The 19,361-nt window shown below is 44.7% G+C and overlaps 1 pseudogene; it reads left to right on the forward strand.

The window, feature by feature from the left end:
• The first annotated feature begins 13,528 nt into the window (after nt 1-13,528).
• On the forward strand, nt 13,529-19,040 carry LOC102545862 (E3 ubiquitin-protein ligase TM129 pseudogene; annotated as a pseudogene).
• The last annotated feature ends 321 nt before the right edge of the window (nt 19,041-19,361 follow it).

Here is a 19,361-nt window from a genome sequence, read left to right on the forward strand (position 1 = left end):
GAGCACAAGATAATTTTACAAGCGATTTAAGAATACTCAGACTTTAATCCACAAACTAAAATATTTCAGAAATATTTTCGTGATTCAGTTCATTTAAAGATATAGAGTAGAATGTCAATTTTAAATTTATACTTTAAACAAAATTTTCTCAGTGCAGAAGAAACTTTATTTGACTGTGTATGAGCTACATTAAGTTTATGCATGACTTTTAATCCTTTATAAATATTGACTGCCCCACTTACGATGGAGGGAAAATTCTAATGTTTACAAAGATGCATAATGCCTAAGAAACTTTTTGTTGCTACCCCATAAAATATGACTTTATCCTGACAGTCTCATAAACTTTGCATTAAAATCTCTATCTCAAAGGAGAATTCTGAAGCCTGAATTCTTTCTCAGTATCCCAGTATCGTTACATTTGGACACATACATCTCTCATTGGCTATTTTTCTTCCTATGCATAAGTCTTGTCTCTCCACCCAGACTTGAAGCCCACCAAAGACAAGGATCATTCTCCATTGTTTTTTATATCCCAACTTAGCATTTATTAAATGTTTGCTGCAATTGATGATCACGAAGATAGTAATAATATTCAACTCTTTCTAAACCTTCTCAACATCTGTAATAATCCCCTTTTTATCCATAAAAATGTCCACAGAGGATCTATCTAAACCTAAATATGTCAATTGATGTTTCAATTAATTTAAAAAAGATTAATTGACTAACTGCTGGAGACTGAGCAGAAACTAGCTTGAGAGTTAAAAACTCCTGGGGGCCCAAATTAGGAAGACCCCCACCGTTTGGGGAGGTTTACCTCCATGAGGCCCACTGGGTTCTCAGGGTAAAGAGCAAAGAAAAATTCTCTCATGCTTCTGGAAAGGGAGAGGAAAAGTAACCATTTTTAAGTATTCCCAGAGCATTCTTTTTAACAAAGGCCTGCCCTCAAGAGAAACTATTGTACTAGAGCTTAACCAGCTTCAGTGTTAGCAGAGTCCAACGGCCTGGGGGGAAGGGAAATGTCAAACAGCAGCCCTGCTAGCTTCCTATCTCACTTAAGTGGAAGAAAGCTGAGAGTCGTCCTAACCCAGGAGCACGGGCCACTAAAGGACGTAGGATTATAGTACACTTTACGCACACACACACACACACACACACACCCCTTAGCACCACATCAATGAAGTCCTTATAGAATAACAGCTGAAGGAACTGTATTTGTTTCACCTTGTCTAACCCTATTTACGAAGGCGTCTCCGGGGAAATCCAAAGACAACAGAGGATACATAAATAAGGACACTGGAGGAAATGTTAGCCTCTCACACTGACAGATACAGCAAACAGCAAATACAGTCAATACATAAGCCCTGGCCAGATAAACATAAAACCTCGCATGAAAGGCTCATTTACCTACGTACCTCTTACCTGATACCTCGTGTCCAGCTTTCAACACAACGTCATAAGGCAGGGTAAAGGGCCCAAAAACACAACCAGAAGAGGACACGCCAGCATCACAACCAGGTGCTTGGATATGGCAGAGATTTCAAAATGATCAGTCTAAGAATTTAAAATAACTATGATTGATATGCCAAGGGCTCTAATAGAAAAATGGACACAGGCAAGAACAGAAAGGTAAAGCAGAATAGTAAGTGTAAATGGTAAAACAATAATGCAGAGAGACTGAGATTCTAAGAAGGAATCAAAAGAACATGCTAGCTAGCAAATGGTATTTTTCTTTCTCTTTCTGGCTTCCTTCACTTAGCGTGATGATCACTAGGTCCATCCATGTTGCTGCTAATGGCATTAATTTATTCTTTTTTATGGCAGAGTAGTATCCCATTATATAAATATACCACATCTTCTTTACCCAGTCATCTGTTGTTGGACACTGAGGTTGTTTCCATGCCTTGGCTGTTGTAAATAGTGCTGCTATGAACATTGAAGTGCATGTATCTTTTTGCATTACAGTTGCCTCCAGATACATATCCAGGAGTGGGACTGATGGATCATATGGCAAGTCTATGTTTAGTTTTTTGAGGAATCTCCATACTGTTTTCCATAATGGTTGCACCAGACTCAGAAACAGACTCTCAGACTTAGTAAACAATCTTATATACGGGGGAAAGGGGATGGGAGGGGATAAATTTGGGAGTTTGATTTTACAAATGTTAGCCACTATATATAAAAAGAGATTTTTTTTAAAAAAAAAGTTTCTTTTGTATAGCGCAGGTAACTATGCTCAAAATCTTGCAATAACCTTTAATAGAAAATATTATGAAAATGAATATATGTATGTATATGCAAGACTGGGACATTGCACTGTACACCAGAAATGACACATTGTAACTGATTGTACTGCAATAAAAAGAAAGAAAAGAAAATACTAGAAACAAAAAAACTCTAACAGAAATGAACACTGCCTTTGATGGGCTCATCTGTAGACTGGACACAACCAAGGAAAGAATCAGTGAGCTTGCTAGAAACTTCCCAAATTGAAATGCCAAGAGGGAAAAATACACAGAACAGAATACACAAGAACTACAGACAACTTAAAAAGACATTACACACATGTAATGGAAACATAGGAAGGAGAAGAAAGAGAGAAAGGGACAAGGCAAAAAAAAAAAACATTTGAATTAATAATGCCCAAGAATTTTCTAAATTTAACAAGATACACCAAACCACACATCTAGGAGGATCAGAATAAATACCAAAAAATCTACACCTAGGCATGTGATATTCAAACTGCAGAAAACCAAAGGCAAAGAGAAAATCTTGAAGGAAGCCAGAGGGGAAAACACCTCACCTTTAGAGAAACAAGGATAAGAATTAAATCAGACTTTTCTTCAGAAACTACGCACACAAGGAGAGAGAGAAGTGAAACATTTAAAGTGTTGAAACAAACAAACACAAAAACCCCTCAACAAATCTAGAATTCAGTATCTGGTGAAATTATCCTTCAAAAGTGAAGATAAAAATGAAGCTTTCTCAGACAAGCTCCGCGGCCTCATCTGCCCCCGTGGCGCTGCGCTCGCCGAGCTCCGCCGTGCCGCCGTCTTTGCTGGCCCCCGCGTTGGCCTTTGCTTCCTCCACCGACAGTCTAGCGCTTGGTGCCACGATTCCACAGTCACTTGTGAAATAAGCCAGAAAACATTCCAGGTTCTCTCTCAGTGGCTTCGCCACGCTCCCCTTCGATCTAATTTCCATTCACCCCGCCTTGCTTAGCTGGGAAGTCTGTGTATATCTGAACTCCAAATGAAAATACCATTAAACATCCGTCCCTAACAGCCAACGGCCGCAGACAGACCTTGGTGGGATCCCGACCTCTCCCTCCCAAATAACTAATTTTTTGGGTTATGAACTGAGTATTAAATGGCACCAAGAAAATATTAATTTAGTTAGGGGTGATAGTGGCATTCGGAATATAAGAAAAGTTAGGTTTTTTAGAGATGCATACTGAAGTACACAAGGATGAAATGGCATGATAAATGGGATTTGCTTGAAGACTATTTCAGCAAAGAAAATGGAAGGACAGGCACAAATGCTGCAAAATTTTGAAACGTGTTAAATCTGGGCGATATGTGTATGGAAGTTTATTCTGTTACTCTATTCCTGTGTGTTTGACATGTTTCTCAGTGATCTTTGATTCCATCCCCACTGCTTCTTCAGGAAATATCCCAGTTTCCATTTAATCAGATGCTGAATAGATGTCAGGACAAGACTTACTTACCTAGTTCAAGCTGCATTCAGCTCCTAGTCTAGATGGAGCCCAGCCAAGACCCGTTATAAAAACAACATTTCGGTTAATTCACTGGTACCTGAATACTTGCCTATGCTCTTGGGTACAGTAAGCTTATTGAAGGGTAAATCCTGATTTGCCCTTGCCAACCCTTGACAGTAACTCAGTCATACTGCTTGTTTTAAAGAATGGTGAAACCAAGTTCTCTCTGTCTAGGAGCGGACAGGGTGCCCTTTTCACCATACACACACTTGCCAATATTGGGTTGTCTTTGAAATAAGAATTTTTTAAAAAAATTCTCACAAGTGTGGTGCAGAAAGATAAAGAAGATTTAACTTGGCCCAGTCAAGGGAGGAGGTCGTTGAAGGCAGCAGAAACAGCCTCAGCAAAGGCACAGAGGTGGGAAACAGTCTGACTTCTTTAGGTCTGTGTTGCCAGAATTCACCCATTTAGCAAATATTTATTTGCCCAGAGTATTTATTTGCTCTGTATTTCAACGGATATGAGTGGCACTAGCTGTTAAAAATATATTAGTAGCTTATAAAACGAATGAGTCACAGGATGAAATGTAGAGCATGGGAAATACAGTCAATAATAATGTCACTTCTTTGCATGGTGACAGATGGCAAGTAGACTGATCATGGTGATCGTTTTATAGTGCACAGAAATATCAAACCACTATGTTGTGCACCAGGAACCAACATATTGTTGTGGGTCAAGTAGTTAAACTTCAATAACAAAAAAAAAGTCAAGCAAACAAACTCAGAGAAAAAGAGATTAGATTTGTGCACAAGAGGTAGGGGGATGGGGGAGGCGGAATTGGAGGAAGGTGGTCAAAAGGTACAAAGTTACAGATAAGTAAGTACTAGGGATGTAATGTAACAATTAAGGCAATTAACACTGCTGCGTGTTATCTATGGAAGTAGACAAGAGAGTAAATCCTAAGAGTTCTCATCATGAGAAGCTTTTTTTCTTTTTCTTTTCTATCTACATGAGATGATAGATGTTCACTAAACACATCATGATAATCATTTCATGATGTTTATAAGTCAAATCATTATGCTGTGCACCTTGAACTTAGAGAGTGCTGTATGTCAATTACACGTCAATAAAAATGGAAGAAAAAACATGTATTAGTAGCTAACTAAATCTTTATTCCTTATAAAGTAAGAAGAAATGAGGGGGAACGCTTCTTTTAAAAAGTTAGCAGTTTTCCGGGAAGGAAATGATCCTTCTGCAGATTTTGTGGACTACCTGAAATCTCCTGGAGGCCAGGCTACGTCTTTCCTCTTTCTCCCAGGCCTTCCCCAACGCACTCTGGATACTAAAACTTTAGAAACCAAGTATTCCTAAATAATTATCGAGACCTATGACATCCAACATTTACCTTTATCCTGTTAACACTTTCAGAAAGTGTCACAACTTAAAGCCCTGTTTGCTGCAGTAGATTCTCTAACAGGAATTAGTAAACTCTTCCAGAAGAATTAAAGAGCGAGCTCTCCTTTAATAAAGACAGAAGAAGACACGTTCATTTTCCAGTGGGGCTAAAATTCAGGAGACTCCAGCAATTAAATCCTACTCTCTAGAAGCCATAATGTTTGCCACGAGGCGAGCAATGCCTGTTGCAGGTTAACTGGAGAAAAAGGATGTTTCCCTTCCATCCTCACTGCAGCTAAACGATCCCTGCATCGCCAAGCTACGGTTTAAAAGCTGAGGTTCTCAGCTCTAACCAGCTGCTGGGCTGTGTTTCATTCTCAGGTTGCTTCAACTTGCTCGGCACCGGCGCATTTGAACATGAATGACTGGAAAGGAGGAACCCGGAGCAGGAATCACCAAGACAATGATGTGAGCAGGGGCGGGGGCAGCGTTGTTCCCACCGCAGCATCTCGCTGTGCTGTCTCCCCGGGCGCCCTCGGCCGTAAACGGAACACGCGGGGACACCGGGGCAGGACGTGCGCGAGCCCCTGCAGCGCACTGCGCACAGGACCGGGGCAGCGCCGCAGCCGCGCGTCGCCGGCGACCTCCCCGCCCTTGCGCCCAAGCTGGCCGTCCCGACCCACAGCACGTCGGTACTCCATGGTGAAAAATAAGTGAAAAATAAGCTCAGTATGTATTCGGGCATTTTAGCCATAAAATCGTTTTCAAGAAATTAACCACCTTCTCCTTGGAGATGAAAAAATGCAGTAACTCCTTCCTTTAAAAGCCAGAATCAAGAAGAACAATGATGCTAAAAAGAAAAGAAAAAGGAAAACCCCTGCTTTTCTTACTCCAGAAGTGCGCTGATACGGGTGGGTAAATGTGCAACAACGTGGTGGCTGCTTTTCGTTTAAATGCTTTCCCGTGTATGTTTCATCTACAAGCCATGTTTTCACTTATAAGCAACGTCTCATCCTTTGGGGAGGAGGAAAGAAAAGTTCTTAAAAGAATGTTAAGTAGACACATATGATCTGTATTGTCTCACTGCTGTAACGTGGGCATATTTAGTTGTGTATAATGTTCACATAAATGTATAGACATAAGAACAGAGATACAGTGCCCTCTGCTGGATCAAATTCAACTCAATTAACCTCTCCCTCGAAATAGTTAATTTAACTTTCCTTCAAGTGACTATCAACACCACAATATAAACTTTAATGTTAGGTGATTCTTTATGTCTGGTGGTTCCTCTCTGGTTTAGACTCGCAACGAGCAAAAACGACCTTCCGAGGGCTGTCTGTCTTCGTGATGCTTGCCCACTGGGCCTTGTGTTCCAATCCTTCATGTTCAATAGGGTTACTCAAATTTACTCTAAAGGTGCACTTGTGTTACGATCTGCAGTGTTGGGAGGACAATGCATAACACAAAGTAAGGGGAAATTTGACTGATTAATTTATTTAAGCCAGCTAAGCAAACAATCCAGACTCTGTAATTCCCAGACCAAATAGAAACTTTCTTTATTATGTGCTGTTTGAACTAATCAGCCATAATTCTAAGAACCAGACAGTATCCATGTTCAAAAGGCTGGACAATACAAGACATTAGGCAAATTGAGAAGTAATGGCTTAAAAGCAACATTATACAGACAAGTTTAATAATACAGAAATCGTCATTCTGAGCAATTTGTTCTTGAGTCAGACAGAAAGGAAGACACATGGAAAGACACATCTGCTCCCAAACAAGCTGTTAATCACATCTCCTCGTGGATTCTTGAAAACCGGGAATAATGGGCTTAGGAATTTATGGGCAATGATGAAAAAGAATAGAAAATGTTATTTTATGACAAGAATAGTTACAAACACTCCATGCACTGCAGTTTAACACGAGTGCAACATGGAGGGACAGCTGGAGAGCAGAGGGATTCTTAAAATACTGGGGCCACCATTGCACTGTAAGAGTCTTCTCCACTGTGGCCTTGAAAATGTCAGCGTCTCCTTTTCAGGAGGAGACCTTTGTCCTGACCTGAATCCCATCTCTCTGGCTCCCAAGTGCAAAGATCCACAAGGTTACCCGTCCGCAGATTTTTCAGAAGCTGGACAGAGCTTGTTACGGAAGTTCACAGCCTCCAAAATAAGCTCGCTGGAAACGTGGATGCCTGCTTCCTTGGTGCAGGGGATTTAAAGAGAAGATGTCAAGCTGACAGCAATCCCATTTCAACCTCAGCTGCAAAGATGCACGGGAGAGGAGTTTTCTCGAGCTTCTTAGCCAGTCCTATCAGTGACACTGAGGAGGGCTGTGTAGACTGGACCCAAAAGAAGAACCGTGACTGGAGGTGGATTTCCCCTGCCCAGGTTTCCCGCGGAGGCCCAGGCAGCCCTGTGGGGTGTTTTAGCTCTACGTCCACCATCACATGAAAGTGTTGACTTTCCTAAGAAGCTCACTTCTGTCCAAGGTCAAAAGTGGTGAGGAGAGGCCATGAACCCCTCCCTTGGCTGGGGTTCTCCCCCTCCAGTGAACACAGGGAACCCCTGGTGGGCCTGGGAAAAACCTGGAGCCCACAGCTACCTCCAGAAACTCTGGTTCAGTGAGTTTGGAGAAAGGCCCGAGAATCTGCATTTCTGCAAGCGGCCCAGGTGACCCTGACACGGGACCACACGTTAGAAACACTGTCTGAGGAAGTGAAGAAACACATATTCAGCCAAATGCACTGACATCTTAAGACCTTCTCTCTATGAACATCCATCTTTCAATGAGCTCCTCGTGGAGTAAGAGAGCCTTGTACTCACTTCTGTCCTTATGCAAACAGTGTTATCATCAATGTAGAGATTGCTTTGAGGTTCACCGTTATGTCGGTACGCAGGACAGCAGAGACACCCTGCGACACTCCTCAGTCCCAGAGCAGCCCCGCCCCCCCTGCTGCGCTTTTACTTTCAGGCCCCAGCTTCAGGAACAGGGCTCCTGCTCCTTTCTTAAACCTGCCTCCACCTGTCCTCTCCAACCAGCATCTTCTCACTGCAGGGCTGCAGAATAAGCCATCTCATCGCCTTTCCCCATCCACGCTGCCTCTTACAAAGGGCGCAACACATTTCACGTGTTCCTTGAAGGTTTAGGACAAGCAACAAGGAGGAAAAGACGAGGGGAAAATAAACTCGGACACAGACCTAAAGGGAACCGTCACAGTCTAACGAAAGTCACCCCCAAAATCCAGCTTTTCTTCTTAGCAGCTGTTGACTCCACAATGACCACGTCTGTTTTATTCCTCCTTCCTTCCTTCCTTCCCGCCCTCTCTTCCCTGCACAGGCTTGTATGGAGTGCACTCTGGGCTTGGCACAGCCCGCACCTCCTCTGCAGGTGCACCAAAGTGCAGGAAAAGCCCCAAAGAATGGAGGGTCCTGAGTGAGGTTTCACCAGAGCGAATGTGAGAAGGGCCTGGAGCAAAAGGGGAATTGACTGAGCAGATGGAGGGGAAAATGAATCCCCTTCAGCGGGGAGAACAACTGCAGACAGCGCCACAGAGGAAGAAAACACGGCGTGTTCTGAGAACCTAGGAGTCCCACAGGAAGAGGGCTGGGGACTGGCCTGGGATGGGAGGCAGGGCCGGCTCACACAGGGCCACGCGGCTCTGGATAGTTGACTGGGAGTTTATCTCACAAACCATGTGTGAATGACCGTGTAAGACTCTCACAACCTACAAAGTTGCCGGTTGTATAATTCTAAAGTTTAAGGTCCAAGCCAAGTTGGGAGAAAGGAAGAGACAGGCTTAATAATTATTACACTGGGATAGCAGACATAAACCTGGGCTGCCCGGGACAACCCGGATGGATGACCGCCCCAACCACATGGTATCCTGGCTCGGGTGACTACGTCCCTTGACTCAAGCCTTCCTCCCCTTGGCGAGAGAGTCTTCATCTTAAGGGCTTCACCCGCTTTAACACCTAAACACCATCAGCCAAGCTACCTGCGGGGCAGGACTCAGATGCCTTCAAAGTTCTCTCTTCTCAAAGAAAAGCTCTCCTAGGCATTTCCGCAATTTAAAAACCAGCAGCTTCTCGAAAGGTGGGAGGGCCTCTTTCAATATGCTATTGGATGTCTCCCACAATGGGACTTGTTTGATCAACCTTTTTTTTTTCAATTCTTCAATCATAAATGACAAGACATACTGAGTTCCTACATGATCTTAAAGATACAAGGTATGTGATTCCTTAAGTACAAAGAGTTCCTTGGATGTTTTTGAAAAGGTTCTGCATTTCCTGTTAAATTGAAGGGTCTACAACGTTCTGTCTTGGGGCCCTGCTGGCACTCACCGAATGTTACGTCATCGTGGGAGCCCGTGGGGGAGCCAGGGCCTAGCTCTGCTGGCCAGGCAGCAGGGGCCGCGAGCCGTGCCTGGGCTGGAGTGGTACATAGGACCTTCCAGCTGCCATGTGGCCTCGGTCATATTTCCACTTGTGCACGAAAACATCACAAATTAAACAAGTATTTGGTTTTACTCAGGACTTAGAATGAAAGATCTTTATCCGAGGACGAAAGAGTCTCAGTAGCAGACATATTGTGATGTTGTTTCCCTTCTGAAGCTCTTAATCCTTTCTATCAGGGAGACCAGATGTGTGCTAAATGAGCCACGTTAGCCGGGTCCCGCTCAGGGCCTTGTCAGGGAGGAGCTGGGCTCTGGTAATGAGAAAACCCAGCCTCTTCCAGATCTCCCTACAAAGGTCTCTTGGTCCTGCTCTGACAAAGAGTATTTGTGCAACCAGTTCTAAGAGGTGCCCTGGACACCAGGGGATCTTGTTCATTTGCATGTATTGGGTCTGGGACGGGACCTGAGTCTGTATTTCCCACAAGAATCCAGGTGATGCCTACGCTACAGGTCCACCAACCACACTTGGAGAACCAAGGGTCTAGAACGTATTCAGAAACTAAAACAGCAGTGTTTCTGAGTTATTTCACTGATGACAGCGACACTGAGCCCGAAAATTGAGATGTTGAATCATTCTGGAATATCTGAGATGTGCAGTCATCTCTTTTGCACCCAGTGTCTCTTGGAACCACATGTGGGTTACAGATCATCACAACGTCACACACAATTGTTCAGGCAAATCTTATTTTGGATCCTCACCAAGGCTACTCGTAAGCAAACCGGTAACAAAGGGGCTGACTGACGGCATTGGACTTGCTCACATTCTGTAATTTTCCTGTTTCCTGGGGCTCGTTCCCCATCCTCTTCATCATCCCTTCCCCCCAGCCCCACCTCCCGCCTTCATCTGAGTCAAGTACTTCTGCATCCTGATCCCTCATCCTCTCCACACACACACACACACACTTCTTTCAGGAGAGCAACGTGACTAACTCGTTTACGTGCAAATGATGACAGCGTACGAGCTGCTAGCCTTGGCTCAGAGGATGGCTCTCTGGTGGTAGATTCTAAGCACCGCCCGAGGTGAGAAGACAGCAGCTGGAACCATGAAGCTCGCTCCTGCATGGTTGCAGTGGTCTGGGGCCAACGTGGAAGTCCGTCTCGGGTGCCTGGGTCTAGCCCAGACCCTCCAGCGCCCGAGGGCCCCTCACACCCGCCCCAGAAGAAGCCTCTCCGCCAGAACCGTGCTAGCGCTTGGCCTTGCGCTGCCACGGTCCGAGCAGACCCCAGGCCAACACCTCGGGTCGGCTGTGTGAAGGCATCTCGTCCCCTGTTGAATACTACATTCCTGCTATTTAACTCCAATGTCTAAGTGGGAATCTTGAACCTTCCGTCTATTTACTTATGTTTACCAAGTTGTCTGCTTGGAATCAGGAAAAAAACCCTGTTCGTGAAATCGAACCGCCATGGAACGTCAGACTTCACCGTGACTGAAGGGAGGGCCTCCGTGTGTTCTTCATCTGCAGGTGAATTACTTTTATCAAACGTCTGCAAACCGGGGAAAGCAGGAACAAATGGCGGACCTCTGGTTCCCCGCCTCTCTTCTGTCTTTGTCCCAAGGAGCACTTCTCGGCCTCAGCTCAGTGGAAAAGTACAATGATTCTTGCATCACAAGGGCTGGGTTTCTTGGGCTAAATCCCTGGGGCTGAGTCACCGGGGCCAAACCTAAAGTGCTTCTTGCCATAGGTTGCCCAGTCTGTCCACCATGTCATTGATGAAGTAACGAAAATTTTGAACTAGGAGGCAAGAGGACGACGAATCCAGATGTCCAGCCAGTGGAAAGATGGGTAAAGAGAAAGCAGAGCTGACCTCGTTCCGCAGAGCTAGGAGACGGCAGAGGAATGCGGGAAGCAGCTGCTCGCTGTTGGCAGCTGCAGTGAAGGGCAATGTTTCGGAATGTCAAAAAGCGGCGTATTTCATGGCCGCTGCTCTCCTGCCCTTTAATGATTCGGGAGCAGAGCCATCTTTAACGACACTTGGCATGCTGTCTGCTTTAAAGGCAAATTAAATGCCCTCATTTCAGCAGCTTTCCAGAGAAAGAGAATTTGAAAAAAAAATGGATAATGGTCAAAATGTGTCCTCACGTGGCACCTGAAAATCAGTTTCTCTGGGAGGAACACAGGAACGCTCCCCTCCTCTCTTTGTCTCTGAAATAATTTCCTACTCTTCTCTGAGAACATCTACTAAGATATTTTTAGATCCCATTTCCACCATGGCATCTAAATTCTCTAAATAAGGTGGATCATAATTTGAGGATATATTACCAAGTTAAAGCTGAGCGAATGTTCACAGCCAGCAGCCCTAATGCAGGCTTTCCTCATTCAACGGTGAATAAACCTTACCAGCATCAGCTGTAGCATTTCTATTCAAAATGAGCTCTGTCCTTCAAAGTGTCCTCACCGCAAAAGTCCTTACATCATGAAGATGTCACAGAAGTCATAAAGATACTCTCCCGTAGTTCGGCTTTGTACGCACAGCACGGCTAAGGAGGACTTGGTACTGTCACTGTCGGTCAAACTCAAAGTAAACCAGCTAACGAGTTGTTAAAGTAGTCAGTTATAAAGGACACCACTTCCAACTCTTAATGTTGACCAGGCCCAGGTTCAACAGAAGAATCTCAAGGTTTCTTTAATTGACGGCACTTATGTCAATACAACACAGAACATAAAATATGTTATGTGAAGTGTGCTGTGTTGCATAAAATCACTTATTTTCATGCAGGATGCTGTGATTTCGAGACACCTGGCTTGTCAGTATCAATTCTGAGATGCATAACAAATAATTTGCCACATTTCATTAAAGTACTTGGGTTTTTAAGTAAATGGCCTTTAATATTGGCCATATTTATAAATCGCCATTTGTGTGTGTGTGTCAGAGCAGAGTCAAGGTTATCCCCCATATGCTATTGCCCCCATTCATACTCCCTCTGAATTGTTGAAGAGAAAAAGACAAAAAAGGAGGATGCTGGAGAAATAAGTATTGAGTCAAAACTAGGTATAACCAATGGTTAGCACCCACCGTAAATGCCATCAATTGAATTTCCCAGTGGGCTCCTCCCGTTACCTATTTTGCTCCTGAGGGCATCTCCCATCTCCTTGCTGGTACCTCCCAAAGGAAGGCCAGCTGCAGAGCTGCTCTCACAGCCACTGCATCCAAGTGAGACTCAGCCTGCGGGCTCCAGAAGCCGCCTGCCACTGCTGAGCAGATGGAAGGAAGAGGAAACCATCAGGAAGCCAGACAGTCGTTCGTTCACATAACTATTGATAGGGACCGTGCCATCTTCCAAAACTCACCAACCTAGATGTTAATTTTAAAAAGACAAACATAAAATATCTGAGTCATTGAAACAACTGGCTTCCACTGAAACTGAATTAAAGCAGTAAAGGACAGAACTTCTAAAATATTCCAGATTGAACCCTCAGTGAGATTTGAGAAGTTTGAGAAGATGAAACAAGATCAGCGGAGGAACAACATGAGAATAAAAAAGAACTCTTGGGAACACAAAATAAGAAACAGATGGTAAGATTTTCCACCTCAAAAAATCATAAGGGCTAGCTGGAAAAACCTTTTAAAGCCATACATTTGGGTGAGTTGTTGAGTTAAGAGATGGTTATAGAGTCCTTTAATCTCCCTGAATTCCCCATCCCATTAAAAAAGAGAAACTAAACCATGTAACCAAGAAGCTGAAGATAAATTTACAACAAAACTAGACAATACCATATTCCCAAGGGCCTCAATCAGGAGCAAATGTACACAAGATCCATGTGACATCAACAGAAGGATGCAGACACTGATGTCTGTCAGTCTCAGAATAGAAGAATGCCACAGTCACCAAGAACTTCACACCAGTCACGCTGACCTTCTGAAAGTCTGCAGAGGAACTCATGGATATGCAAGAACTCACGAATGTGTTCCCATGATCCCTTCCTGGAAATCCCCAGGGGAGTGAGCTACAATCAACCAAAATGACTCGAGAGGCCAAGAGGACCGGGTTGGAAGGCAACAGAGGAGCATGGTAAGTGACGCCATGCCATTCAAACAGAAAAACTCAGAATGTGGAGCGCTGTACGGAAAAAAAGGACAAATACAACAACAACTACAACAAATGAAAAAAACGGGGCAAACTTACAGTTTAAAAGACACTTAAGTGACATATGAAATAATTACAATGTTTTGGTACTTATTTGTATTCCGATATGAACAAACTTTAAAAATAAAAGACATGGGGAAATGTTAACACTGGACAGTTAATGATATTAAGAGATTGTTGTTAATATTATTTAGGCATGATAATGGTATTGTGGTTACAATTTTTTAAAAAGAGTTCATATCATTTAGAAATGTATAGAGAAGTGTGAGACCTGGTAAGTGCTTCAAAACAACCTGGATTTGCTGGGGGTCAGGCACGCGGGCTAGCTGGATGGGACTGCTGTGATGTGATGTGATGCTTCCGGGGGCTGGGGGCTGGAAACACAAAGATCTATTCTATGTCACCTTTAGTTCTGTGTATGTTTGGAAATTTCTAGAATAAAAGCTATAAAAAAAAACAAAAATAGATAAACTTATTTAAAAAATGAGTGGCAAATTCTGACCCACAAAATAATCAGCTGGGTAATATAATGAGAAAGGAAAGCAGACATCTTAATAATAAAAATATATATAAAATATTAGAAATTAACTTAAGAAGTAGAAAAGACCTCTAAGGGGGAAAAAAAAGAAGTTATAAAACTTGACTGAAAGACATAGAAGAGCTTAATCAAGAAAGAGACGTTTGATGCTCCAAGTGGAAGGTCAACATTAAAAGATATCATTTTCCCACAAATTTATCTATAAATTTAATGCAACTCCAATCAATTTTTAACAAGATTTTTTTTAAACTTGACTAATTAGTCATGAAGGCCACCTATAAAATAAAAGATAAGAAAATAATGAGAAAATTTAGAAAATACTTAAGAAGAAAGGGTATTTGCCTCAGCAGTTAACAAAACACATTGCAGCACTGGAGAAATTAGGACGGTGCAGTGCTGTTCCAGCCCAGACAAATCAATCAGCGCAACAGAACAGAGATTTTGGAAACAGACAACGGCATTTATAAGAATTTATTATAGGGTAAGATGGCATTTCAAATCCGTGGGAAAAGGATGAATTATTCCATAAGCACTGTCAGGACATTTGGATCTCTTTTTGAGAAAGAAATAATGCTAAATTCAAACCTCACGAAAATAATTTCCAGACATTAAATATATAAATGTAAAAATTAAAACTATGAAAATATAAGAAACATGAGTGATTATTTTTATAATGTTAAAAGATGGAGAGCTTTTCCTATTAAGACTGACACGGGAAGAACTCCAAAATGTACTGTTAAATTTATTTAAAAAGGTACAGAATAGTGCATATAATTTTCTGCCTTTTGTGTATAAAAGGAGGGAAAACAGGCTTCTATATTATTGGTGTTTATATTTGTTTCCATACACAAAAGTAAACTCTGGAAAGATACAACCAGTGCCAACAATACAGGATCTGTCACAGCTGTGGAGTCTAGGAACCGACGGGGGTGCCCAGGAGTGGGGAAAAGATTTGTCGCTGTACCACTTTTATTTATTTTCAGCTTTTTGAATTACGTGAATGGATTGCTCATTTCAAAAGTTGAAGAAATAAATACAGTGAAAAATAATTTCAGAACAGATATCATAAACTGAGTAGACAAATGACAGAGGAGAGAATGTTTGTCGTCCAGGTGACAAAGCGTTAAGCTCCTTAATATGTATAAAGCTTTTTAAACTAAAGAAGGAAAAAAATTAACACCTGAATAGAAAAAAAAACCAAGCACAATATATGAACAATTTACTCTCCAAAAAGTAACCCAGACAATGCTCAAGGCCTTAGAGAAATTCAAAGTCAAGTAACAGGAATCTGTGCCTTGCAAATCTGCAAGACTGGTGACACTTACTGTTGGCGAGGACGCGGTGAAACAGCGCCTCACGCAGTTGCTGCTGGTGGTGTGAACAGTGTAACCCACTTTAACCACTCTCCTCGCTCAAGCTGCTTCTGCCAAAGTTGCCAATGACTACACGTCACTAAATTCAAGACCACCTTCCGGTAGGTGTCCTTCCTGCCACACCTTTCTGCCTGTGGCTGGGATGACAGCGATACTCCAGCAACGGTGCTAAGCCCTAGGGATAGAAGAGCGAGCAGACTAACCTGGCTCCTGACGGCGGTGAGCTCCCCGACGGTGCACAGGTTCTCCCCTCCCCCGGCGTCTTCTCGGCCTCCTTCACCTGCCTCCACCCGGCCTTTAAGTCCTGGAGTTCTTCCAGACGCAAGTCTTCCCTCATTGAGTGTCTCCGCTATAGGTTTACCTCCTCAACCTTCAGCACCAGTGAATCATGATACCCAGCCCTCTCCTCCGGATGCCAGAGTGGTGAGTGTCCACTGGGGTGCTCCGTAGACACTGCAAGTTCAAGTCAAAATAACTCGTGATTTGAGATTTGACTGCCTCCCCCAGTGCGACCCTCCAACATCCCCTCGCTCAGCAAACAGGACTCCCTTTAGCCAACTCTGCTTGCCAGAAACACCAGGAAATTCTCCACACCTGCCTCCTCCCCAAACCCATGGCCAATCAAGAGTCAGAACATCTCTGCTCCACCTTCTAAACAGCCCTTGAATCCATCTGCCTCCTGCCACCTCCTCCACCACCACTGCCCTGGTCTAAGGCAGCATCCTCCCCACTGTGGAAACAGCAGGAGCCCCATCCCTTCCCCCAATTCCTTCCTGCCCTCTTTCCATCCATTCCACACCACAGCCCCCGTGGGCTTTAGGAAGGCCGATGTAATCCTGTCTCTCCTCTGATTAAATTCCTCCAATGGCTTCTCATCACCCTTAAAAGAAAATTCAGGTGTACTCCCAGGCCCTGCACTGGCTGGCCCCCACCTGCCTCCAGGCTGCTTCTCAAACAAACTACTCTGCTTGGCGGTGATTAAAAGGAGGTGGTAGCTCTGTCTATATTGACATAGAGATGTATTCATGCTGTGTTGTTAAGTTTTAAAAGTAGGTTACAGGATGATTTCATTGGGGAAAAAAGATTTAGATTAGATAGATAGATAGCTAATGTGCGCGTGTGTGTGTGTATATATATATATATATAATCTCATGTTAATTGTGTTTTATTTGTCGGGTGTGCTTACGCAGGGGAGAAGTTAACTTTCTTCATTATATCCTTAGTCTTTCGATTATGAAATAACTATGTACTGTGTTCCCTAATAAAAACAACAAAACATTTCATTCCATCTAAAAATGTATTTGGGGGTCATGCATTTTTGTTGTGCTCCTGAGCTGCGATTTTCTAGTTAATTCTGTTTGATTTTTCTGATGACATGAGGAGAAATGCAAGCACAGGTACAGAGACGTTGCTGGCAGGTACATCTGTATCTTCAGGGTGCAGAGGTGAGACGGATGCAGCGAACATGCTGGCTAGTCACGTGCCAACTGTTCATGTCAAAATCAAAGGTGGACAAGACGATTACATGAATGAAATTATAAATCACAGTAGAATAAAGAGTGTTTTGAAAATGAATAAATCCACATGTAATTTTTTGCATGAAGTATGTTTTATTTGCTCTCATTCTTTAACAGCACATTCTTTCTAGCTTGTTAAAATTACTTATGGAGTCACAATCTGGAAGCACGAAGCCTCTTTTTAGAAACTCAATCTTTTTTTTTTTTCAAAATTCGTTAAGCCATATTTTCTTTGGAAAAGGACAAGTTTTGAGATCTCTAAAAGGCTGATTCATTACTCACATGCTTATACAATATATTTTATGAATGCTGTAAAAATTGTAATGTTATTTGCTCTACAAGCCCTGCAACGTTCTGTGGGGAATCATCAAAATCCAGAAATATGCACGGCGGTGCGCGGCACCACATATTTATGCCACATACATATATATATATGGGGAGAGTGAGGCGGGAAGTGAGTCCCAGACGCCGGCGGGCTTCTCGGTGTTACGGGCCGGCCTGGCATAGAGGGAGGGGAGAGGGGCTGCGGGCTGAGCGGCCTCTGCCTAGAACATTTTATAATAGGGTCTACTACGTGGGCATGTGCTTCGCAGCCTCAGAAAAGCGGCTCTACTTTCCCAGCCAGGCCCCGGAGATCTGGCGGGTCTTCCTCCTGCTGGTGGTGCTGCTGCCCACCATTGCCTGCACCCTTATCTACTACTGGTCCCGGGACCAGTGGGCCCACCACCCCCTGGCCCGCACCCTGGCCCTCTATGCCCTCCCGCAGTCAGGCTGGCGAGCTGTCGCTTCCTCCGTGAACACTTGAGTTCTGGAGGATTGACAAATTTGCTACGGGGGCGCCGGGTGCCCGGGTGATTGTGACGGACACATGGGTGATGAAGGTGACCACGTACCGTGTGCACGTGGCCCAGCAGCAGGATGTGCACCTGACTGTGACGGAATCCCAGCAGCATGACCTCTCGCCAGACTCGAATCTACCTGTGCAGCTGCTTACCATCCGCGTAGCCAGCGCCAGCCCTGCTGTGCAGGCCTTCGACATCCGGCTGAACTCCACGGAGTACGGTGAGCTGTGTGAGAAACTCCGGGCACCCATCCGCAGCGCGGCCAACGTTGTCATCCACCAGAGCCTGGGCGACCTGTTCCTGGAGACATTTGCCTCCCTGGTGGAGGTCAGCCCGGCCTACTCAGTCCCCAGCAGCCAGGACCTGGAGGCGTGCATCGGCTGCATGCAGACACGTGCCAGCGTGAAGCTGGTGAAGACCTGCCAGGAGGCGGCGGAGGGCGAATGCCAACAGTGCTACTGCCACCCCATGTGGTGTCTCACCTGCATGGGCAAGTGGTTCGCCAGCCGCCAGGATCCGCAGCGCCCGGACACCTGGCTGGCCAGCCGAGTGCCCTGCCCCACCTGCCGTGCACGCTTCTGCATCTTGGATGTGTGCGCTGTGCACTAAGCCTGTCGGCCTTTCTGGGGACACCACAGGCTCTCTTTTCCCAGCGTAGCAACTCACCTGCTCCCCGAAGCTGCAGAGGGACCAGGGCTTTTGTTTTAAAAAGAAGTTTCCTGCTGCAGTTCTGTCTGCGGCAGTGGGACTGGTCTTCACTGCCTCTGCCTCCACTCTCCGTTCCTCTGGGTAGGGGAAGGTGCTGGACACAGGACGTGCTATCGGTTCCATCTCCAGAGTCTTCTGGGGCCCCTAGCTGGGTTTTGGGAGACCCTGTGGTCTGCCCCAGATGGCCCTAACCTGAGCCACTTGCCTTAAACTTATGGGGCACATAAATTTTAACTGCTCTTTGGTTACATGACAGACCCAAATTTTTCCAGCAGATTTTACATCAGTCTATTCTGCTCCTGTCCCCAAGCTGGCTGTGGCCCTGTTGTTTTGGCACCCTCTACTCCCCATGGAGGACCTGGCACAGAGCCTGCTGATGGAGGGGGAAACCTGGGGTTCTGTTCCAGGGTCTCCTGGTGGTTGCAACCAGCCAAGGACCTGCTCCTACGTGGGTGGCCCCTACCTGCTCCCTTTCCAGGGATACCCTGGGCTTCCTGTCAGGGGCCGGGTGAGGCGCTCGCTGCTTACAGCTGCCATTCCCTTGGTTGTGTGCTTATGGGGGCTGCCTACCCCTTGAAGGGGCATGTACCCACCCATGTGCCTTCTGTTGCTGCTGCAAGTCCGGGGAACAGGCCAAGTCTCAGGCTTCTGGTAGGGAAAACATTGAAGACCAAGCACCACAGCAGCATTCTCTATCCAGACAGGCCTACTGGGACTCAGCACAAGGCTG

The sequence above is a fragment of the Vicugna pacos genome, chromosome 20, assembly GCF_048564905.1.
Source record: "Vicugna pacos chromosome 20, VicPac4, whole genome shotgun sequence".
NCBI lineage: Eukaryota > Metazoa > Chordata > Mammalia > Artiodactyla > Camelidae > Vicugna > Vicugna pacos.